This window comes from Hyla sarda, unplaced genomic scaffold (genome assembly GCF_029499605.1).
Source record: "Hyla sarda isolate aHylSar1 unplaced genomic scaffold, aHylSar1.hap1 scaffold_2306, whole genome shotgun sequence".
NCBI lineage: Eukaryota > Metazoa > Chordata > Amphibia > Anura > Hylidae > Hyla > Hyla sarda.
Window position 1 is genome coordinate 26,599 of NW_026608987.1, and position 17,721 is coordinate 44,319.

The following is a 17,721-nucleotide window of genomic DNA, read 5'->3' on the forward strand; positions in this document are numbered from 1 at the left end:
GGCCTTCTGGCTAGGATCAGAGAAATTTTTATAGATCCGGCCGGATGTCCGGGCAGTATATCTGCACACATTCACTTATTTATTTCTTTTTTGTCTCACTGTGTCACTTTTTGCGTGTTGTGTGTTCACAGGATTTGTCAGGATGCGGTAGCCCTTCTGGGTGTCCCTCCTGGCGGTCTAGGGGAGGTGTGTGTGGCCATTAGGTTCCGCACCTCCCTGCAAACACCCCGGGTACTCCTGCTTTGGCAGGGTACCTACCGTAATCGGCTCTGCGGGCAGATACCTTGGCTAACGCCAAGGGGGATGCCGGGAGCATTTGTGGTCCCCTAGTAGCTTCGGCGAAAAGGGACATCGAACCTGGAACCTCGCAGGTACCTTTTGGTCCGGAGGCGAAGGGTAAGGTTTGTTGGGGGGCCTCTCTCCTATCGGAGAAGGGCTTGCGATAGACCGCATCCTTTGTGCACGTTTTTTTAGTGTAACACGTTTGCACTTTTTCTTGCACTTTGGGTGAATCGAAAGCACGTTCCTCGGCTTTAGATAAAGAAAAAAAAAAAAAAAAAAAAAAAAATCTGTTCTTATCAGTTTAATATCTGATACGTCCCCTATCTGGGGACCATATATTAAATGGATTTTTGAGAACGGGGGCCGATTTCGAAGCTTGCTTCCGTCGCCCTATGCATTGACCCGATATGGCAGTATCTTCGGGTACAGTGCACCACCCCCTTACAGGGTTAAAAAGAAAGATTCCTACTTTCATTGCTACCTGCTTGCTGGCTAGCCAGCTAGCCAGCCCTGTGGGCCTTGCTGCTGCTGCTGCAGCCAAAAAACAAAAGGTGGTGCTGCTGCTGCTTCTGCTGCATCTGCTTCTGCTTGTGTCTGGCCGCTGTTGGAGCGTCCAGGCACAGAACTTCTGCTGCTGCTGACTAAATGGCCTCCTTAATTGGATCATTTGAGTAGCCAGCACACCTGTGCAGGTAGGGCATGACATGATAGGCAGCTGCCTTGATAGCGGGTGGGTGCTGAATGTTCCTAATTGACAAAATAAGATTAATGCTTATGAAGAAATATAAAATCTCATCCCTTCCCCAATATCGCGCCACACCCCTACCCCTTAATTCCCTGGTTGAACTTGATGGACATATGTCTTTTTTCGACCGTACTAACTATGTAACTATGTAACATAACATGGGGGGGGTCTCCTGGCTGTTCACACAGGTGTGTCATTGCTGTACATTGACCATGCATTGCTTCTGTGGTATTGCAAAGGCAAAGACAAATGCTTCCAGCCATCCATTGCACTAATGGATTGGTCATCAGCTGGCTGTCTATGTCCCGCATCAATATAGACCAAAGTACAGAGGGTTAGGCTATGCTATTGTGCACCTACCTGATGCATCAGAAGGTGCGAGGCCCTTGCTAAATTCTGTGCACAGACTTTGAGATCTATACTTTAGACTGTATCTAAACCTGCTCCAACATGGACTGACATTCTGGCCTACTTTCAGCCGATGCGACTTGTCTGTCGCTGAACAGTCGCTTTTTATGTATTCAGCACCTATGTATAATGTTGTAAAAATGCTCTAGAAGCTAAAGTCGCAGAAATGTCACACATATTTGGCCTGCAACTTTCTGTGCGACAAATTCAGACAGGAAAAATCAGTATAAATCCTTAGAAAATTATCCCCCAGTGTCTCCATCTGCTGGCGGTATTGAATAAGCATTGCTGCACTGATGGGGTATGCATTAGACGAAAAAAAAGAAGAAAAAGAAGAATAATACGCCCAGAAAAGAGGCGAAAAGGAGAAAAACGTAAAAAAACGTGAAAAAAAAGTAAGAGGAAGAGAAGGGAAAAAAAGGTGGAAATGGGTTTAAAAGTGATTTCGGCGGAGAAATATATATATATATATATATATATATATATATATATATATATATATACGCGCACACACACACATATATATAAACGTATTCTCCGTTGAGATATTGCAGCCGCTGCTGTGTCCAGGCCCAGGAGCCTTAGCACTGTGCTGTGATGTCACTCAATACCACTGACATCACTAGGTGTAAACAACATCTCTCCTTTGCTGTGTATGTGACTATGGAGCTGTTTGGTGATGTCGTCTATTATGGCCTTCATAGAAGCAACAGGAGATTGTTGCATCCATCTAGAACCCTCAGAACTACAGTGCTATGATGTCACTCACTTCCACAGGCCTTGCAGAGTGTAAACAACAACAACCCAGCTTTGTTGTGTATGTAACCATAGGGATTTGTGATGTCACCTAGAACCTTCACAGCAGCGACAGCTTTATGAGGAGCATCAGCACTGCTCTGCCTGAGCAGAACCATCACCGCCATAGGTTGTCAAATAACCCGGATTTAACCCACACAGGTAAGTCCAATGGGGTGCAGGCATGTCCTCTATGCTTACAGCTTCCCGTGGGTGTTGGTTTGATACCGTTTGGGGACAGCCAAGGAGGCATCTGCAGGCAACAAAGGTAGGTGTGTGCTTGTGTGTGTGTTTCCTATGCAGATCCTAAGCCCAGTGTCACATGCAAGTAGGAGGAGTAAGAAGGGTTCCTGGCAAATCCGGGTTATGGATTGCATTTAAAAAGGCCCCGTGGGAGTGCAATGGGCCCCTGTCTTGCTGCTTAGCAATAATGGTATGGGTTTAGGTTCTGCTGTGTGTGCTGGTGGTTGACTGCCCCCCAGCCCAGAGTGTGCATGGAAAATTGTCTGGCAGCCTCCCTGACAGCAAGCAGTGATAGTGCCCATGAAGGGGACCTTGTTGGGCCCGCCCCTTTCACGGTTATCGCTTCTCGGCCTTTTGGCTAAGATCAAGTGTAGTATCTGTTCTTATCAGTTTAATATCTGATACGTCCCCTATCTGGGGACCATATATTAAATGGATTTTTGAGAACGGGGGCCGATTTCGAAGCTTGCTTCCGTCGCCCTATGCATTGACCCGATATGGCAGTATCTTCGGGTACAGTGCACCACCCCCTTACAGGGTTAAAAAGAAAGATTCCTACTTTCATTGCTACCTGCTTGCTGGCTAGCCAGCTAGCCAGCCCTGTGGGCCTTGCTGCTGCTGCTGCAGCCAAAAAACAAAAGGTGGTGCTGCTGCTGCTGCTTCTGCTGCTTCTGCTTCTGCTTGTGTCTGGCCGCTGTTGGAGCGTCCAGGCACAGGACTTCTGCTGCTGCTGACTAAATGGCCTCCTTAATTGGATCATTTGAGTAGCCAGCACACCTGTGCAGGTAGGGCATGACATGATAGGCAGCTGCCTTGATAGCGGGTGGGTGCTGAATGTTCCTAATTGACAAAATAAGATTAATGCTTATGAAGAAATATAAAATCTCATCCCTTCCCCAATATCGCGCCACACCCCTACCCCTTAATTCCCTGGTTGAACTTGATGGACATATGTCTTTTTTCGACCGTACTAACTATGTAACTATGTAACATAACATGGGGGGGGTCTCCTGGCTGTTCACACAGGTGTGTCATTGCTGTACATTGACCATGCATTGCTTCTGTGGTATTGCAAAGGCAAAGACAAATGCTTCCAGCCATCCATTGCACTAATGGATTGGTCATCAGCTGGCTGTCTATGTCCCGCATCAATATAGACCAAAGTACAGAGGGTTAGGCTATGCTATTGTGCACCTACCTGATGCATCAGAAGGTGCGAGGCCCTTGCTAAATTCTGTGCACAGACTTTGAGATCTATACTTTAGACTGTATCTAAACCTGCTCCAACATGGACTGACATTCTGGCCTACTTTCAGCCGATGCGACTTGTCTGTCGCTGAACAGTCGCTTTTTATGTATTCAGCACCTATGTATAATGTTGTAAAAATGCTCTAGAAGCTAAAGTCGCAGAAATGTCACACATATTTGGCCTGCAACTTTCTGTGCGACAAATTCAGACAGGAAAAATCAGTATAAATCCTTAGAAAATTATCCCCCAGTGTCTCCATCTGCTGGCGGTATTGAATAAGCATTGCTGCACTGATGGGGTATGCATTAGACGAAAAAAAAGAAGAAAAAGAAGAATAATACGCCCAGAAAAGAGGCGAAAAGGAGAAAAACGTAAAAAAACGTGAAAAAAAAGTAAGAGGAAGAGAAGGGAAAAAAAGGTGGAAATGGGTTTAAAAGTGATTTCGGCGGAGAAATATATATATATATATATATATATATATATATATATATATATATATACGCGCACACACACACATATATATAAACGTATTCTCCGTTGAGATATTGCAGCCGCTGCTGTGTCCAGGCCCAGGAGCCTTAGCACTGTGCTGTGATGTCACTCAATACCACTGACATCACTAGGTGTAAACAACATCTCTCCTTTGCTGTGTATGTGACTATGGAGCTGTTTGGTGATGTCGTCTATTATGGCCTTCATAGAAGCAACAGGAGATTGTTGCATCCATCTAGAACCCTCAGAACTACAGTGCTATGATGTCACTCACTTCCACAGGCCTTGCAGAGTGTAAACAACAACAACCCAGCTTTGTTGTGTATGTAACCATAGGGATTTGTGATGTCACCTAGAACCTTCACAGCAGCGACAGCTTTATGAGGAGCATCAGCACTGCTCTGCCTGAGCAGAACCATCACCGCCATAGGTTGTCAAATAACCCGGATTTAACCCACACAGGTAAGTCCAATGGGGTGCAGGCATGTCCTCTATGCTTACAGCTTCCCGTGGGTGTTGGTTTGATACCGTTTGGGGACAGCCAAGGAGGCATCTGCAGGCAACAAAGGTAGGTGTGTGCTTGTGTGTGTGTTTCCTATGCAGATCCTAAGCCCAGTGTCACATGCAAGTAGGAGGAGTAAGAAGGGTTCCTGGCAAATCCGGGTTATGGATTGCATTTAAAAAGGCCCCGTGGGAGTGCAATGGGCCCCTGTCTTGCTGCTTAGCAATAATGGTATGGGTTTAGGTTCTGCTGTGTGTACTGGTGGTTGACTGCCCCACAGCCCAGAGTGTGCATGGAAAATTGTCTGGCAGCCTCCCTGACAGCAAGCAGTGATAGTGCCCATGAAGGGGACCTTGTTGGGCCCGCCCCTTTCACGGTTATCGCTTCTCGGCCTTTTGGCTAAGATCAAGTGTAGTATCTGTTCTTATCAGTTTAATATCTGATACGTCCCCTATCTGGGGACCATATATTAAATGGATTTTTGAGAACGGGGGCCGATTTCGAAGCTTGCTTCCGTCGCCCTATGCATTGACCCGATATGGCAGTATCTTCGGGTACAGTGCACCACCCCCTTACAGGGTTAAAAAGAAAGATTCCTACTTTCATTGCTACCTGCTTGCTGGCTAGCCAGCTAGCCAGCCCTGTGGGCCTTGCTGCTGCTGCTGCAGCCAAAAAACAAAAGGTGGTGCTGCTGCTGCTTCTGCTGCTTCTGCTTCTGCTTGTGTCTGGCCGCTGTTGGAGCGTCCAGGCACAGGACTTCTGCTGCTGCTGACTAAATGGCCTCCTTAATTGGATCATTTGAGTAGCCAGCACACCTGTGCAGGTAGGGCATGACATGATAGGCAGCTGCCTTGATAGCGGGTGGGTGCTGAATGTTCCTAATTGACAAAATAAGATTAATGCTTATGAAGAAATATAAAATCTCATCCCTTCCCCAATATCGCGCCACACCCCTACCCCTTAATTCCCTGGTTGAACTTGATGGACATATGTCTTTTTTCGACCGTACTAACTATGTAACTATGTAACATAACATGGGGGGGGGTCTCCTGGCTGTTCACACAGGTGTGTCATTGCTGTACATTGACCATGCATTGCTTCTGTGGTATTGCAAAGGCAAAGACAAATGCTTCCAGCCATCCATTGCACTAATGGATTGGTCATCAGCTGGCTGTCTATGTCCCGCATCAATATAGACCAAAGTACAGAGGGTTAGGCTATGCTATTGTGCACCTACCTGATGCATCAGAAGGTGCGAGGCCCTTGCTAAATTCTGTGCACAGACTTTGAGATCTATACTTTAGACTGTATCTAAACCTGCTCCAACATGGACTGACATTCTGGCCTACTTTCAGCCGATGCGACTTGTCTGTCGCTGAACAGTCGCTTTTTATGTATTCAGCACCTATGTATAATGTTGTAAAAATGCTCTAGAAGCTAAAGTCGCAGAAATGTCACACATATTTGGCCTGCAACTTTCTGTGCGACAAATTCAGACAGGAAAAATCAGTATAAATCCTTAGAAAATTATCCCCCAGTGTCTCCATCTGCTGGCGGTATTGAATAAGCATTGCTGCACTGATGGGGTATGCATTAGACGAAAAAAAAGAAGAAAAAGAAGAATAATACGCCCAGAAAAGAGGCGAAAAGGAGAAAAACGTAAAAAAACGTGAAAAAAAAGTAAGAGGAAGAGAAGGGAAAAAAAGGTGGAAATGGGTTTAAAAGTGATTTCGGCGGAGAAATATATATATATATATATATATATATATATATATATATATATATACGCGCACACACACACATATATATAAACGTATTCTCCGTTGAGATATTGCAGCCGCTGCTGTGTCCAGGCCCAGGAGCCTTAGCACTGTGCTGTGATGTCACTCAATACCACTGACATCACTAGGTGTAAACAACATCTCTCCTTTGCTGTGTATGTGACTATGGAGCTGTTTGGTGATGTCGTCTATTATGGCCTTCATAGAAGCAACAGGAGATTGTTGCATCCATCTAGAACCCTCAGAACTACAGTGCTATGATGTCACTCACTTCCACAGGCCTTGCAGAGTGTAAACAACAACAACCCAGCTTTGTTGTGTATGTAACCATAGGGATTTGTGATGTCACCTAGAACCTTCACAGCAGCGACAGCTTTATGAGGAGCATCAGCACTGCTCTGCCTGAGCAGAACCATCACCGCCATAGGTTGTCAAATAACCCGGATTTAACCCACACAGGTAAGTCCAATGGGGTGCAGGCATGTCCTCTATGCTTACAGCTTCCCGTGGGTGTTGGTTTGATACCGTTTGGGGACAGCCAAGGAGGCATCTGCAGGCAACAAAGGTAGGTGTGTGCTTGTGTGTGTGTTTCCTATGCAGATCCTAAGCCCAGTGTCACATGCAAGTAGGAGGAGTAAGAAGGGTTCCTGGCAAATCCGGGTTATGGATTGCATTTAAAAAGGCCCCGTGGGAGTGCAATGGGCCCCTGTCTTGCTGCTTAGCAATAATGGTATGGGTTTAGGTTCTGCTGTGTGTACTGGTGGTTGACTGCCCCCCAGCCCAGAGTGTGCATGGAAAATTGTCTGGCAGCCTCCCTGACAGCAAGCAGTGATAGTGCCCATGAAGGGGACCTTGTTGGGCCCGCCCCTTTCACGGTTATCGCTTCTCGGCCTTTTGGCTAAGATCAAGTGTAGTATCTGTTCTTATCAGTTTAATATCTGATACGTCCCCTATCTGGGGACCATATATTAAATGGATTTTTGAGAACGGGGGCCGATTTCGAAGCTTGCTTCCGTCGCCCTATGCATTGACCCGATATGGCAGTATCTTCGGGTACAGTGCACCACCCCCTTACAGGGTTAAAAAGAAAGATTCCTACTTTCATTGCTACCTGCTTGCTGGCTAGCCAGCTAGCCAGCCCTGTGGGCCTTGCTGCTGCTGCTGCAGCCAAAAAACAAAAGGTGGTGCTGCTGCTGCTTCTGCTGCTTCTGCTTCTGCTTGTGTCTGGCCGCTGTTGGAGCGTCCAGGCACAGGACTTCTGCTGCTGCTGACTAAATGGCCTCCTTAATTGGATCATTTGAGTAGCCAGCACACCTGTGCAGGTAGGGCATGACATGATAGGCAGCTGCCTTGATAGCGGGTGGGTGCTGAATGTTCCTAATTGACAAAATAAGATTAATGCTTATGAAGAAATATAAAATCTCATCCCTTCCCCAATATCGCGCCACACCCCTACCCCTTAATTCCCTGGTTGAACTTGATGGACATATGTCTTTTTTCGACCGTACTAACTATGTAACTATGTAACATAACATGGGGGGGGTCTCCTGGCTGTTCACACAGGTGTGTCATTGCTGTACATTGACCATGCATTGCTTCTGTGGTATTGCAAAGGCAAAGACAAATGCTTCCAGCCATCCATTGCACTAATGGATTGGTCATCAGCTGGCTGTCTATGTCCCGCATCAATATAGACCAAAGTACAGAGGGTTAGGCTATGCTATTGTGCACCTACCTGATGCATCAGAAGGTGCGAGGCCCTTGCTAAATTCTGTGCACAGACTTTGAGATCTATACTTTAGACTGTATCTAAACCTGCTCCAACATGGACTGACATTCTGGCCTACTTTCAGCCGATGCGACTTGTCTGTCGCTGAACAGTCGCTTTTTATGTATTCAGCACCTATGTATAATGTTGTAAAAATGCTCTAGAAGCTAAAGTCGCAGAAATGTCACACATATTTGGCCTGCAACTTTCTGTGCGACAAATTCAGACAGGAAAAATCAGTATAAATCCTTAGAAAATTATCCCCCAGTGCCTCCATCTGCTGGCGGTATTGAATAAGCATTGCTGCACTGATGGGGTATGCATTAGACGAAAAAAAAGAAGAAAAAGAAGAATAATACGCCCAGAAAAGAGGCGAAAAGGAGAAAAACGTAAAAAAACGTGAAAAAAAAGTAAGAGGAAGAGAAGGGAAAAAAAGGTGGAAATGGGTTTAAAAGTGATTTCGGCGGAGAAATATATATATATATATATATATATATATATATATATATATATATATACGCGCACACACACACATATATATAAACGTATTCTCCGTTGAGATATTGCAGCCGCTGCTGTGTCCAGGCCCAGGAGCCTTAGCACTGTGCTGTGATGTCACTCAATACCACTGACATCACTAGGTGTAAACAACATATCTCCTTTGCTGTGTATGTGACTATGGAGCTGTTTGGTGATGTCGTCTATTATGGCCTTCATAGAAGCAACAGGAGATTGTTGCATCCATCTAGAACCCTCAGAACTACAGTGCTATGATGTCACTCACTTCCACAGGCCTTGCAGAGTGTAAACAACAACAACCCAGCTTTGTTGTGTATGTAACCATAGGGATTTGTGATGTCACCTAGAACCTTCACAGCAGCGACAGCTTTATGAGGAGCATCAGCACTGCTCTGCCTGAGCAGAACCATCACCGCCATAGGTTGTCAAATAACCCGGATTTAACCCACACAGGTAAGTCCAATGGGGTGCAGGCATGTCCTCTATGCTTACAGCTTCCCGTGGGTGTTGGTTTGATACCGTTTGGGGACAGCCAAGGAGGCATCTGCAGGCAACAAAGGTAGGTGTGTGCTTGTGTGTGTGTTTCCTATGCAGATCCTAAGCCCAGTGTCACATGCAAGTAGGAGGAGTAAGAAGGGTTCCTGGCAAATCCGGGTTATGGATTGCATTTAAAAAGGCCCCGTGGGAGTGCAATGGGCCCCTGTCTTGCTGCTTAGCAATAATGGTATGGGTTTAGGTTCTGCTGTGTGTACTGGTGGTTGACTGCCCCCCAGCCCAGAGTGTGCATGGAAAATTGTCTGGCAGCCTCCCTGACAGCAAGCAGTGATAGTGCCCATGAAGGGGACCTTGTTGGGCCCGCCCCTTTCACGGTTATCGCTTCTCGGCCTTTTGGCTAAGATCAAGTGTAGTATCTGTTCTTATCAGTTTAATATCTGATACGTCCCCTATCTGGGGACCATATATTAAATGGATTTTTGAGAACGGGGGCCGATTTCGAAGCTTGCTTCCGTCGCCCTATGCATTGACCCGATATGGCAGTATCTTCGGGTACAGTGCACCACCCCCTTACAGGGTTAAAAAGAAAGATTCCTACTTTCATTGCTACCTGCTTGCTGGCTAGCCAGCTAGCCAGCCCTGTGGGCCTTGCTGCTGCTGCTGCAGCCAAAAAACAAAAGGTGGTGCTGCTGCTGCTTCTGCTGCTTCTGCTTCTGCTTGTGTCTGGCCGCTGTTGGAGCGTCCAGGCACAGGACTTCTGCTGCTGCTGACTAAATGGCCTCCTTAATTGGATCATTTGAGTAGCCAGCACACCTGTGCAGGTAGGGCATGACATGATAGGCAGCTGCCTTGATAGCGGGTGGGTGCTGAATGTTCCTAATTGACAAAATAAGATTAATGCTTATGAAGAAATATAAAATCTCATCCCTTCCCCAATATCGCGCCACACCCCTACCCCTTAATTCCCTGGTTGAACTTGATGGACATATGTCTTTTTTCGACCGTACTAACTATGTAACTATGTAACATAACATGGGGGGGGTCTCCTGGCTGTTCACACAGGTGTGTCATTGCTGTACATTGACCATGCATTGCTTCTGTGGTATTGCAAAGGCAAAGACAAATGCTTCCAGCCATCCATTGCACTAATGGATTGGTCATCGGCTGGCTGTCTATGTCCCGCATCAATATAGACCAAAGTACAGAGGGTTAGGCTATGCTATTGTGCACCTACCTGATGCATCAGAAGGTGCGAGGCCCTTGCTAAATTCTGTGCACAGACTTTGAGATCTATACTTTAGACTGTATCTAAACCTGCTCCAACATGGACTGACATTCTGGCCTACTTTCAGCCGATGCGACTTGTCTGTCGCTGAACAGTCGCTTTTTATGTATTCAGCACCTATGTATAATGTTGTAAAAATGCTCTAGAAGCTAAAGTCGCAGAAATGTCACACATATTTGGCCTGCAACTTTCTGTGCGACAAATTCAGACAGGAAAAATCAGTATAAATCCTTAGAAAATTATCCCCCAGTGTCTCCATCTGCTGGCGGTATTGAATAAGCATTGCTGCACTGATGGGGTATGCATTAGACGAAAAAAAAGAAGAAAAAGAAGAATAATACGCCCAGAAAAGAGGCGAAAAGGAGAAAAACGTAAAAAAACGTGAAAAAAAAGTAAGAGGAAGAGAAGGGAAAAAAAGGTGGAAATGGGTTTAAAAGTGATTTCGGCGGAGAAATATATATATATATATATATATATATATATATATATATATATACGCGCACACACACACATATATATAAACGTATTCTCCGTTGAGATATTGCAGCCGCTGCTGTGTCCAGGCCCAGGAGCCTTAGCACTGTGCTGTGATGTCACTCAATACCACTGACATCACTAGGTGTAAACAACATCTCTCCTTTGCTGTGTATGTGACTATGGAGCTGTTTGGTGATGTCGTCTATTATGGCCTTCATAGAAGCAACAGGAGATTGTTGCATCCATCTAGAACCCTCAGAACTACAGTGCTATGATGTCACTCACTTCCACAGGCCTTGCAGAGTGTAAACAACAACAACCCAGCTTTGTTGTGTATGTAACCATAGGGATTTGTGATGTCACCTAGAACCTTCACAGCAGCGACAGCTTTATGAGGAGCATCAGCACTGCTCTGCCTGAGCAGAACCATCACCGCCATAGGTTGTCAAATAACCCGGATTTAACCCACACAGGTAAGTCCAATGGGGTGCAGGCATGTCCTCTATGCTTACAGCTTCCCGTGGGTGTTGGTTTGATACCGTTTGGGGACAGCCAAGGAGGCATCTGCAGGCAACAAAGGTAGGTGTGTGCTTGTGTGTGTGTTTCCTATGCAGATCCTAAGCCCAGTGTCACATGCAAGTAGGAGGAGTAAGAAGGGTTCCTGGCAAATCCGGGTTATGGATTGCATTTAAAAAGGCCCCGTGGGAGTGCAATGGGCCCCTGTCTTGCTGCTTAGCAATAATGGTATGGGTTTAGGTTCTGCTGTGTGTACTGGTGGTTGACTGCCCCCCAGCCCAGAGTGTGCATGGAAAATTGTCTGGCAGCCTCCCTGACAGCAAGCAGTGATAGTGCCCATGAAGGGGACCTTGTTGGGCCCGCCCCTTTCACGGTTATCGCTTCTCGGCCTTTTGGCTAAGATCAAGTGTAGTATCTGTTCTTATCAGTTTAATATCTGATACGTCCCCTATCTGGGGACCATATATTAAATGGATTTTTGAGAACGGGGGCCGATTTCGAAGCTTGCTTCCGTCGCCCTATGCATTGACCCGATATGGCAGTATCTTCGGGTACAGTGCACCACCCCCTTACAGGGTTAAAAAGAAAGATTCCTACTTTCATTGCTACCTGCTTGCTGGCTAGCCAGCTAGCCAGCCCTGTGGGCCTTGCTGCTGCTGCTGCAGCCAAAAAACAAAAGGTGGTGCTGCTGCTGCTTCTGCTGCTTCTGCTTCTGCTTGTGTCTGGCCGCTGTTGGAGCGTCCAGGCACAGGACTTCTGCTGCTGCTGACTAAATGGCCTCCTTAATTGGATCATTTGAGTAGCCAGCACACCTGTGCAGGTAGGGCATGACATGATAGGCAGCTGCCTTGATAGCGGGTGGGTGCTGAATGTTCCTAATTGACAAAATAAGATTAATGCTTATGAAGAAATATAAAATCTCATCCCTTCCCCAATATCGCGCCACACCCCTACCCCTTAATTCCCTGGTTGAACTTGATGGACATATGTCTTTTTTCGACCGTACTAACTATGTAACTATGTAACATAACATGGGGGGGGTCTCCTGGCTGTTCACACAGGTGTGTCATTGCTGTACATTGACCATGCATTGCTTCTGTGGTATTGCAAAGGCAAAGACAAATGCTTCCAGCCATCCATTGCACTAATGGATTGGTCATCAGCTGGCTGTCTATGTCCCGCATCAATATAGACCAAAGTACAGAGGGTTAGGCTATGCTATTGTGCACCTACCTGATGCATCAGAAGGTGCGAGGCCCTTGCTAAATTCTGTGCACAGACTTTGAGATCTATACTTTAGACTGTATCTAAACCTGCTCCAACATGGACTGACATTCTGGCCTACTTTCAGCCGATGCGACTTGTCTGTCGCTGAACAGTCGCTTTTTATGTATTCAGCACCTATGTATAATGTTGTAAAAATGCTCTAGAAGCTAAAGTCGCAGAAATGTCACACATATTTGGCCTGCAACTTTCTGTGCGACAAATTCAGACAGGAAAAATCAGTATAAATCCTTAGAAAATTATCCCCCAGTGCCTCCATCTGCTGGCGGTATTGAATAAGCATTGCTGCACTGATGGGGTATGCATTAGACGAAAAAAAAGAAGAAAAAGAAGAATAATACGCCCAGAAAAGAGGCGAAAAGGAGAAAAACGTAAAAAAACGTGAAAAAAAAAGTAAGAGGAAGAGAAGGGAAAAAAAGGTGGAAATGGGTTTAAAAGTGATTTCGGCGGAGAAATATATATATATATATATATATATATATATATATATATACGCGCACACACACACATATATATAAACGTATTCTCCGTTGAGATATTGCAGCCGCTGCTGTGTCCAGGCCCAGGAGCCTTAGCACTGTGCTGTGATGTCACTCAATACCACTGACATCACTAGGTGTAAACAACATCTCTCCTTTGCTGTGTATGTGACTATGGAGCTGTTTGGTGATGTCGTCTATTATGGCCTTCATAGAAGCAACAGGAGATTGTTGCATCCATCTAGAACCCTCAGAACTACAGTGCTATGATGTCACTCACTTCCACAGGCCTTGCAGAGTGTAAACAACAACAACCCAGCTTTGTTGTGTATGTAACCATAGGGATTTGTGATGTCACCTAGAACCTTCACAGCAGCGACAGCTTTATGAGGAGCATCAGCACTGCTCTGCCTGAGCAGAACCATCACCGCCATAGGTTGTCAAATAACCCGGATTTAACCCACACAGGTAAGTCCAATGGGGTGCAGGCATGTCCTCTATGCTTACAGCTTCCCGTGGGTGTTGGTTTGATACCGTTTGGGGACAGCCAAGGAGGCATCTGCAGGCAACAAAGGTAGGTGTGTGCTTGTGTGTGTGTTTCCTATGCAGATCCTAAGCCCAGTGTCACATGCAAGTAGGAGGAGTAAGAAGGGTTCCTGGCAAATCCGGGTTATGGATTGCATTTAAAAAGGCCCCGTGGGAGTGCAATGGGCCCCTGTCTTGCTGCTTAGCAATAATGGTATGGGTTTAGGTTCTGCTGTGTGTACTGGTGGTTGACTGCCCCCCAGCCCAGAGTGTGCATGGAAAATTGTCTGGCAGCCTCCCTGACAGCAAGCAGTGATAGTGCCCATGAAGGGGACCTTGTTGGGCCCGCCCCTTTCACGGTTATCGCTTCTCGGCCTTTTGGCTAAGATCAAGTGTAGTATCTGTTCTTATCAGTTTAATATCTGATACGTCCCCTATCTGGGGACCATATATTAAATGGATTTTTGAGAACGGGGGCCGATTTCGAAGCTTGCTTCCGTCGCCCTATGCATTGACCCGATATGGCAGTATCTTCGGGTACAGTGCACCACCCCCTTACAGGGTTAAAAAGAAAGATTCCTACTTTCATTGCTACCTGCTTGCTGGCTAGCCAGCTAGCCAGCCCTGTGGGCCTTGCTGCTGCTGCTGCAGCCAAAAAACAAAAGGTGGTGCTGCTGCTGCTTCTGCTGCTTCTGCTTCTGCTTGTGTCTGGCCGCTGTTGGAGCGTCCAGGCACAGGACTTCTGCTGCTGCTGACTAAATGGCCTCCTTAATTGGATCATTTGAGTAGCCAGCACACCTGTGCAGGTAGGGCATGACATGATAGGCAGCTGCCTTGATAGCGGGTGGGTGCTGAATGTTCCTAATTGACAAAATAAGATTAATGCTTATGAAGAAATATAAAATCTCATCCCTTCCCCAATATCGCGCCACACCCCTACCCCTTAATTCCCTGGTTGAACTTGATGGACATATGTCTTTTTTCGACCGTACTAACTATGTAACTATGTAACATAACATGGGGGGGGTCTCCTGGCTGTTCACACAGGTGTGTCATTGCTGTACATTGACCATGCATTGCTTCTGTGGTATTGCAAAGGCAAAGACAAATGCTTCCAGCCATCCATTGCACTAATGGATTGGTCATCAGCTGGCTGTCTATGTCCCGCATCAATATAGACCAAAGTACAGAGGGTTAGGCTATGCTATTGTGCACCTACCTGATGCATCAGAAGGTGCGAGGCCCTTGCTAAATTCTGTGCACAGACTTTGAGATCTATACTTTAGACTGTATCTAAACCTGCTCCAACATGGACTGACATTCTGGCCTACTTTCAGCCGATGCGACTTGTCTGTCGCTGAACAGTCGCTTTTTATGTATTCAGCACCTATGTATAATGTTGTAAAAATGCTCTAGAAGCTAAAGTCGCAGAAATGTCACACATATTTGGCCTGCAACTTTCTGTGCGACAAATTCAGACAGGAAAAATCAGTATAAATCCTTAGAAAATTATCCCCCAGTGTCTCCATCTGCTGGCGGTATTGAATAAGCATTGCTGCACTGATGGGGTATGCATTAGACGAAAAAAAAGAAGAAAAAGAAGAATAATACGCCCAGAAAAGAGGCGAAAAGGAGAAAAACGTAAAAAAACGTGAAAAAAAAGTAAGAGGAAGAGAAGGGAAAAAAAGGTGGAAATGGGTTTAAAAGTGATTTCGGCGGAGAAATATATATATATATATATATATATATATATATATATATATACGCGCACACACACACATATATATAAACGTATTCTCCGTTGAGATATTGCAGCCGCTGCTGTGTCCAGGCCCAGGAGCCTTAGCACTGTGCTGTGATGTCACTCAATACCACTGACATCACTAGGTGTAAACAACATCTCTCCTTTGCTGTGTATGTGACTATGGAGCTGTTTGGTGATGTCGTCTATTATGGCCTTCATAGAAGCAACAGGAGATTGTTGCATCCATCTAGAACCCTCAGAACTACAGTGCTATGATGTCACTCACTTCCACAGGCCTTGCAGAGTGTAAACAACAACAACCCAGCTTTGTTGTGTATGTAACCATAGGGATTTGTGATGTCACCTAGAACCTTCACAGCAGCGACAGCTTTATGAGGAGCATCAGCACTGCTCTGCCTGAGCAGAACCATCACCGCCATAGGTTGTCAAATAACCCGGATTTAACCCACACAGGTAAGTCCAATGGGGTGCAGGCATGTCCTCTATGCTTACAGCTTCCCGTGGGTGTTGGTTTGATACCGTTTGGGGACAGCCAAGGAGGCATCTGCAGGCAACAAAGGTAGGTGTGTGCTTGTGTGTGTGTTTCCTATGCAGATCCTAAGCCCAGTGTCACATGCAAGTAGGAGGAGTAAGAAGGGTTCCTGGCAAATCCGGGTTATGGATTGCATTTAAAAAGGCCCCGTGGGAGTGCAATGGGCCCCTGTCTTGCTGCTTAGCAATAATGGTATGGGTTTAGGTTCTGCTGTGTGTACTGGTGGTTGACTGCCCCCCAGCCCAGAGTGTGCATGGAAAATTGTCTGGCAGCCTCCCTGACAGCAAGCAGTGATAGTGCCCATGAAGGGGACCTTGTTGGGCCCGCCCCTTTCACGGTTATCGCTTCTCGGCCTTTTGGCTAAGATCAAGTGTAGTATCTGTTCTTATCAGTTTAATATCTGATACGTCCCCTATCTGGGGACCATATATTAAATGGATTTTTGAGAACGGGGGCCGATTTCGAAGCTTGCTTCCGTCGCCCTATGCATTGACCCGATATGGCAGTATCTTCGGGTACAGTGCACCACCCCCTTACAGGGTTAAAAAGAAAGATTCCTACTTTCATTGCTACCTGCTTGCTGGCTAGCCAGCTAGCCAGCCCTGTGGGCCTTGCTGCTGCTGCTGCAGCCAAAAAACAAAAGGTGGTGCTGCTGCTGCTTCTGCTGCTTCTGCTTCTGCTTGTGTCTGGCCGCTGTTGGAGCGTCCAGGCACAGGACTTCTGCTGCTGCTGACTAAATGGCCTCCTTAATTGGATCATTTGAGTAGCCAGCACACCTGTGCAGGTAGGGCATGACATGATAGGCAGCTGCCTTGATAGCGGGTGGGTGCTGAATGTTCCTAATTGACAAAATAAGATTAATGCTTATGAAGAAATATAAAATCTCATCCCTTCCCCAATATCGCGCCACACCCCTACCCCTTAATTCCCTGGTTGAACTTGATGGACATATGTCTTTTTTCGACCGTACTAACTATGTAACTATGTAACATAACATGGGGGGGGTCTCCTGGCTGTTCACACAGGTGTGTCATTGCTGTACATTGACCATGCATTGCTTCTGTGGTATTGCAAAGGCAAAGACAAATGCTTCCAGCCATCCATTGCACTAATGGATTGGTCATCAGCTGGCTGTCTATGTCCCGCATCAATATAGACCAAAGTACAGAGGGTTAGGCTATGCTATTGTGCACCTACCTGATGCATCAGAAGGTGCGAGGCCCTTGCTAAATTCTGTGCACAGACTTTGAGATCTATACTTTAGACTGTATCTAAACCTGCTCCAACATGGACTGACATTCTGGCCTACTTTCAGCCGATGCGACTTGTCTGTCGCTGAACAGTCGCTTTTTATGTATTCAGCACCTATGTATAATGTTGTAAAAATGCTCTAGAAGCTAAAGTCGCAGAAATGTCACACATATTTGGCCTGCAACTTTCTGTGCGACAAATTCAGACAGGAAAAATCAGTATAAATCCTTAGAAAATTATCCCCCAGTGTCTCCATCTGCTGGCGGTATTGAATAAGCATTGCTGCACTGATGGGGTATGCATTAGACGAAAAAAAAGAAGAAAAAGA

General features: G+C 46.0%; 8 non-coding genes across 8 annotated transcripts; all 8 read left to right on the top strand.

The window, feature by feature from the left end:
- The first annotated feature begins 526 nt into the window (after positions 1-526).
- Positions 527-721, top strand: LOC130322076 (U2 spliceosomal RNA). Its single transcript, XR_008867668.1, has one exon. It is a non-coding gene; the product is annotated as a U2 spliceosomal RNA (small nuclear RNA).
- Positions 722-2,811: 2,090 nt separating this feature from the next.
- On the top strand, positions 2,812-3,002 carry LOC130322065 (U2 spliceosomal RNA). Its single transcript, XR_008867658.1, has one exon. It is a non-coding gene; the product is annotated as a U2 spliceosomal RNA (small nuclear RNA).
- A 2,093-nt stretch (positions 3,003-5,095) lies between these two features.
- LOC130322066 (U2 spliceosomal RNA) lies at positions 5,096-5,286 on the top strand. The gene has a single exon (XR_008867659.1). It is a non-coding gene; the product is annotated as a U2 spliceosomal RNA (small nuclear RNA).
- Positions 5,287-7,375: 2,089 nt separating this feature from the next.
- Positions 7,376-7,566, top strand: LOC130322067 (U2 spliceosomal RNA). Its single transcript, XR_008867660.1, has one exon. It is a non-coding gene; the product is annotated as a U2 spliceosomal RNA (small nuclear RNA).
- A 2,090-nt stretch (positions 7,567-9,656) lies between these two features.
- LOC130322068 (U2 spliceosomal RNA) lies at positions 9,657-9,847 on the top strand. Its single transcript, XR_008867661.1, has one exon. It is a non-coding gene; the product is annotated as a U2 spliceosomal RNA (small nuclear RNA).
- A 2,086-nt stretch (positions 9,848-11,933) lies between these two features.
- On the top strand, positions 11,934-12,124 carry LOC130322069 (U2 spliceosomal RNA). The gene has a single exon (XR_008867662.1). It is a non-coding gene; the product is annotated as a U2 spliceosomal RNA (small nuclear RNA).
- Positions 12,125-14,207: 2,083 nt separating this feature from the next.
- LOC130322070 (U2 spliceosomal RNA) lies at positions 14,208-14,398 on the top strand. The gene has a single exon (XR_008867663.1). It is a non-coding gene; the product is annotated as a U2 spliceosomal RNA (small nuclear RNA).
- Positions 14,399-16,482: 2,084 nt separating this feature from the next.
- Positions 16,483-16,673, top strand: LOC130322071 (U2 spliceosomal RNA). The gene has a single exon (XR_008867664.1). It is a non-coding gene; the product is annotated as a U2 spliceosomal RNA (small nuclear RNA).
- The last annotated feature ends 1,048 nt before the right edge of the window (positions 16,674-17,721 follow it).